The sequence below is a fragment of the Lycium barbarum genome, chromosome 11 (assembly GCF_019175385.1).
Source record: "Lycium barbarum isolate Lr01 chromosome 11, ASM1917538v2, whole genome shotgun sequence".
Classification (NCBI taxonomy): domain Eukaryota; kingdom Viridiplantae; phylum Streptophyta; class Magnoliopsida; order Solanales; family Solanaceae; genus Lycium; species Lycium barbarum.
In genome coordinates this window covers 88014647-88020513 of record NC_083347.1, presented here as the reverse complement: position 1 = coordinate 88020513, position 5867 = coordinate 88014647, and the positions used below count along the sequence as shown (strand labels likewise).

The following is a 5867-nucleotide window of genomic DNA, read 5'->3' as shown; positions in this document are numbered from 1 at the left end:
ACCGCGCACTCCACGCAGGTATGATTCTATTTGGGTTATTGTTGACAGATTGACGAAATCAGCCCATTTTCTTCCGGTCCGGACTACTTATTCGGCTGAGGATTATGCTAGATTATATATCAGAGAGATAGTCAGACTTCACGGAGTCCCTGTATCTATTATTACTGACCGAGGTGCCCAGTTTACGGCAAATTTCTGGAGGTCATTTCAGGAGGGATTAGGGACCCAGGTGAGCCTCAGTACAACTTTTCATCCTCAGTCCGACGGGCAGGCCGAGCGCACTATTCAGACACTGGAAGATATGTTGCGGGCCTGCGTCATTGATTTCAGAGGCAGCTGGGATGATCACTTGCCGCTTATTGAATTTGCTTATAATAACAGTTATCACTCCAGCAATTAGATGGCCCCGTATGAAGCCCTTTATGGCAGGAAATGCAGATCTCCTATTGGTTGGTTCGACGTGGGCGAGACTAAGTTAATTGGGCCAGATGTGATCCAGGAAGCGGTGGATAAAGTAAAACTTATTCGGGAACGATTATTAGCTGCTCAGAGTCGGCAGAAAGCTTATGCAGATAGACGACGTCGGCCGTTAGAGTTCCAGATTGGCGACTGGGTATTCCTGAAGGTGTTGCCTATGAAGGGTGTTATGAGATTCGGTAAAAAGGGTAAGTTGAGCCCGCGGTATATCGGGCCATATCAGGTCATTCGGAAGATAGGCGAGGTCGCCTATGAGCTAGACTTACCATCCGATTTGGAGGCAGTACACCCGGTATTTCATGTGTCCATGCTGCGAAAATGTATTGGTGATCCTTCCAGAATATTCCCAATAAATGATATTCAGGTAACGGAGCATTTGTCTTATGAAGAGCAGCCTATAACTATTCTGGATCGACAGGTAAGGAGACTGCGCACTAAAGAAGTGCCTTCTGTTAATCCTTCTGTTAAAGTCCTGTGGCGCAACAACAACCGGGAAGTAATGACCTGGGAGTCGGAGGATGAGATGAAGAAGAAATACCCCCACTTGTTCCCTGCGGCCACAGGTAATTTAAACCTTCAAACTTGTTGTATTGATTGACAAATGAATTAGGTGTGCTAATTATAAAAGAGGCTTCCCCGTTATGTTATAAGACTAATTTAACATTCGGGGACGAATGTTCTTAAGGGGGGGGGGGGGGGAATGTTATATCCCGTGTTTTCGCATAATCGGAAATCGTGAAAATAATTAAGACTTGCATGTTATAAGGAAATAATTGATTTTAGTTAAAATGTCTATGTTGTTTATGATAATATTGGTGTGGAAATGTGAAGGAAGTCCAAGGGCAAAATTGGAATTTCGGAAATTAGTTTCGGGAATTACAAAACGAGATTTCAACGAGTTGGGCTCAATAAAATTTGGAGAAATTTGAGGCCCAAGCCTCATAGGTGGCCGGCCAACTATGCTTGGCCCAAGCCCATGTCACATGACTAACATGTGACCATTTATTTAATTAAGAGAGCATATATATATATTTGCTCATCCTTAGAAACTTCAAGAAAGACCAAGAAATCAAGAGCAAAAATTAAAAGGCCCTTCGCCCGAAACCTAGTGAAAAAGGAAAAATAATTTTTCCTAGCCTTTGATTGTGATTATAAAATCTTGTTCTTCTTGTATTCATAGAGTATGCAAGACGCTCTCCGACGTGATACAATTAGTTAAGCGAGAGAGCGACGTTTGCGGCGAGTCGGAATTTCAAGAATAAGGTATGATTTCTATGTTTTTATGTTATGAAATGGGTTTATATGTTATAGTGATTGATGTTGCATGAAGATTATGGAATGGTGTTGTGTTTGTGCATGGCGTGTGTGTGTGAGAAGGGTGTGTTTGGCCGTGAGCCATAATGTGGTGGAGGGGAGGTGAATTGATTTTGTTTAGTTTGTTAGTTGTGTCGTTGTGTCATTTATGATGTAAATGAACGTTAAACGAGTTGAATTGGCATTGAAGTTGGTCGTATGTCGATATGGGAGATTATGTAATTTTCATGTGATTTTTATGTAATTATAGAAGTAAGGTTTTAAATGTGAATTATGGTCGTTGTTAATGAATTTGGATGAAAACAATGCGAGTTGATAGTTTGTCGCATTTGTTGAAGTTTTGGATAGAATATGGAAAGTGGCGGCATACTTGAATTCATGTATATCGCTTGGAATATTATTGGAATGTGTTTGAATAACTTTGAATGAGTAAATGAATATGATAATGTGGATGTTAGTTTGATGTTGTGAAGTTTGGATGAAAGTTGTTGAATTATGTAGAAAGAAAGAATATTGACGTTAGACTTATTTTGTTGCGACATATGATGTTTGTGATATTGTGGGCTGTTGTGTTGTCGTATATGGAGCCGAGCTAAGTCTCGGGGTGTTATATATATAGGGGAAATGCTGCCGAAATTTCGGTAGGCAAATATGGGATTAAGTGCATTCTTAAGTATTGAAATTCCTAATTAGGTAACTCTGACCATTTGCAGATTCTGAGCGAAACGGGACTTAAGTTTTGGGCGAGCATAAGTCGTATATAAGGTATGTAAGGCTACCCACTCCTTCTTTTGGCATGTCTTAGGTATGCTAGGTTGATATCGGAACCCCGGGAGCAATCCCGCTCCTCGAAATCCGAATTATAAAATATCTACTATTCATTCAATTGAATTGAAGCTTAAAGACCATATTTTGGCTAGAAAGGAACCAAATGTCTGAAACTTATGCAAACGTCGTCGGATCCCTTCGAAACCTTTATGTATGATCCCATAGACCCCAAATGTCCGTGATTCTCGTCCGCCACCTCGACTTGACCCGAGGTGGGCCCGCTAGTCCCGAGATGCCTTGTTTGTTCTATTAGGCTTTCTCTTTGTAAAAGTTTGACAAGGGACCTTTAACTGTGAAATCGTCTATTATAAAATAATGTCTTGATTAACGTAATATGCTAAACTATGTTTTGGGTTATAAATACCATTTCGGGAGCACTTTTGTAAGATGAACTCCGTACTAACTAATTGTTCGACTATTTTTACTAAAGACTTGACTTATGATTTTATCAAGTTTTGAAAGGCTATTTTGATATACAAATTGCATTGTTTGCTCACGACTCCGCTCGTGCCCTTATTATGATTCGTTCACCGGTTCCCGGGCCGGTTATGACTCATGCGCATTATGATAAATTCGGCCGTATGCTGTGTTACGGTTCCCGAGACCTCGCCATAGGGCCGGGTTCCGTTGGTGTTATGCTGTGATATGGCTGGTGATATGATATGCTGATATGTGTGTGCTCGGGGATGTACGGAGATTTGAACCTTTTGGTGTTATGCTGTGTGTGGCACCAGCGTCGGAGTGGTGACCACGTTCCTGAGCTTTGCATGATTTTTTGTTTGCATATATATATATATATGATTTTGATACACATTTTGATATACTGTTCGGTATTTCCTCCTTTGTATCCTTTTTGCTTTCAGTTGTGGCCTATATTTCTGTACTCCATGCTTTACATACTCAGTACATCTTTCGTACTGACCCCCTTTCTTCGGGGGCTGCGTTTCATGCCCGCAGGTACAGACGCAGGCGACCCACCACTGTAGGCTCCACTTCTGCTATTTCGGAGTACTCCCTTTGATTCGGAGTCCACTTTTGGTATATATATCTTTTGCCATGTATATATTTCTGTACATCTGACTATTTGGGTACGGCGGGGCCCTGTCCCGTCATATGGTTCTGTCGGTCAGTTTAGAGGTCTGTGGACATGTCTGTGGGTTAGGGTCTTTCTGTATGGTTATGTGTATATGTTGTTTGGGCGATCCCATACGTCGAGGCGGCCGGTACGCATATGTTTATACGTTTCTTTGTTAGCCCTGTGTGGCCTTTGTTGGTGTTTGCTGTGTACAGGGTTATTCTGGATAGTCCGAAAAACAAAAGAGACTCTGCCGAAATTTTCTGGAAATCATCTAAATTTGTAAATACAACCTTGTCGGCTTCTGCTATTTAGTTGAATGTATTGGATAGATGGGTCTGGGTGCCCAAGTAGGTTGCCAGTCGCGGCCCACGGGGCTGGGTCGTGACAGTGGTGAACCAGGTAAACATGGCTGGAAGACCAAATCGAAATCAAGGAAACCAAGGGGGATTCCAAGTGAACCCACCTGCACCAGAAGAGGACGAAGATGAGAATATATTTGCGGAATTCATCAATGAAGCTGATTATGCTTCTGCTGTGGTCCCTCCTAGGACTGGAAATGCTACGTTCAAAATTGATAGTTCTATCTATCAACTACTGAAACTTGAAGGTTATTTCCGAAATTCTTTGGAGGATTGTCCACTTCGACATTTGAAGAACTTCCTGCACGTATGTGCTCAACAATCCCAAGGTGATGTTTCTGCTGATGCACTTCGGTTACGGGTCTTCAAATATTCCTTGGCTGGCCAAGCAAGGGAATGGTATGAAAAGCTTCCCAGCAATTCTATTCATAACTGGATCGAGCTAGCCAGTACATTTCTGAAGAAGTGGTTCCCACCAAGCAAAAAGGCCGAGCTTCGGGATAAGATCTTTGAGTTCAAACAGCTCCCAGTGGAACAATTATATTCGGCATAGGAGCGGTTCAAGAACTATCTAGCTCAATCTCCAACTCACGAGTTTTCGGATGCTATTCTCATGGAGAAATTCTACAAGGGCTTAGATACAATGAATCAGATTGCTGTCAATACTGCCGCAGGAGGATGCTTCATGGACAAGTCATTTATCGTAATCACTCGTTTCCTTGATAAACTCACCACCCACAATCAAGTTTGGCATTCAACTGATAGTGAGAGTCTCTCTTATGGTAGTCCATCACTAGTTGATGTGCAAAAGAAAACCATGAGAGAGATCATGCCTTTGATCAATTGCAAACCACAGTGGATCTATTATCGAAGAAGTTGGCAGAAAAGGATGCACAGGGGGTAAATGTTGTTGAGGAGTTACCACCTCATCCACAGGGAATGTATCAAGTCCCTGAGGGGATGTACCAAGATGGGCAACAACAGTATGAAGATGCTAATTATGTCAACAACTCGCAAGGGGGTTATCAAAGGCAAAATTATCAAGGTCCGGGTCATCACCCATGGAAAAAGCCTCAACACCAATTTCAATGGAACAATTATAGCAGAAATGAGCAGGGAAATCGAAATCAAGGGAATTACAATAACAATAATTATGGCAACAAGAGCTCGAACCCCTACATTCCACTAAGGGGGTAAGCATCAAATTCCCAACAGTGGAGAGACAATTCAGCTAGCAACTCTGCTAGTAATGCGCCTAATGATTCTGCGGAGCTAAAAAGTATGATGCAGAAAATGCTAATGAATCAGGACAGAACTGAGAGCACAATAAAGGGAATGTATCAGGTTCAACTATCTCATTCAGCTTCCATTCAGAAGCTTGAATCACAATTCAGAGACCTTTCCAGATAAATGCATACTCCTCAACGTGGACAACTACCAAGTGATACAGTTCCAAATCCAAAAGGTAGTGGGGTAAACTCTGTGGAGCACAGAAGTGGAAAAATACTTCAAGGTGCTGATAAAAAGGTGGTTGATCTCGAGCCAATTGTTGAAGAAGAGGCACAACCTGATGTATCTGATGTTATTGCGGAGTAAGAAATAGAGGAGGAAGTCCCTATTATAGTTGAAGAGGAGCAGAGTCTTGATAATCTCACGACACAAGGAGAAAAACATGAAAAGGGGAAGGCAAAACTTTCTGGCGCTCTTCGCCCTTTGAGCCAATTGTTCAAATCTTCACCGCCTTTTCCTTAAAGGCTAGTGAGGAAAACAGAAGATGACAAGTGCTTGTGATTTTATGATCAACTCAAGCA

The 5867-nt window shown here is 42.0% G+C and overlaps 1 non-coding gene across 1 annotated transcript; it reads right to left on the bottom strand.

Moving 5' to 3' along the window:
- Nucleotides 1–4547: 4547 nt before the first annotated feature.
- Nucleotides 4548–4653, bottom strand: LOC132620614 (small nucleolar RNA R71). The gene has a single exon (XR_009575055.1). It is a non-coding gene; the product is annotated as a small nucleolar RNA R71 (small nucleolar RNA).
- Between the last annotated feature and the right edge of the window lie 1214 nt (nt 4654–5867).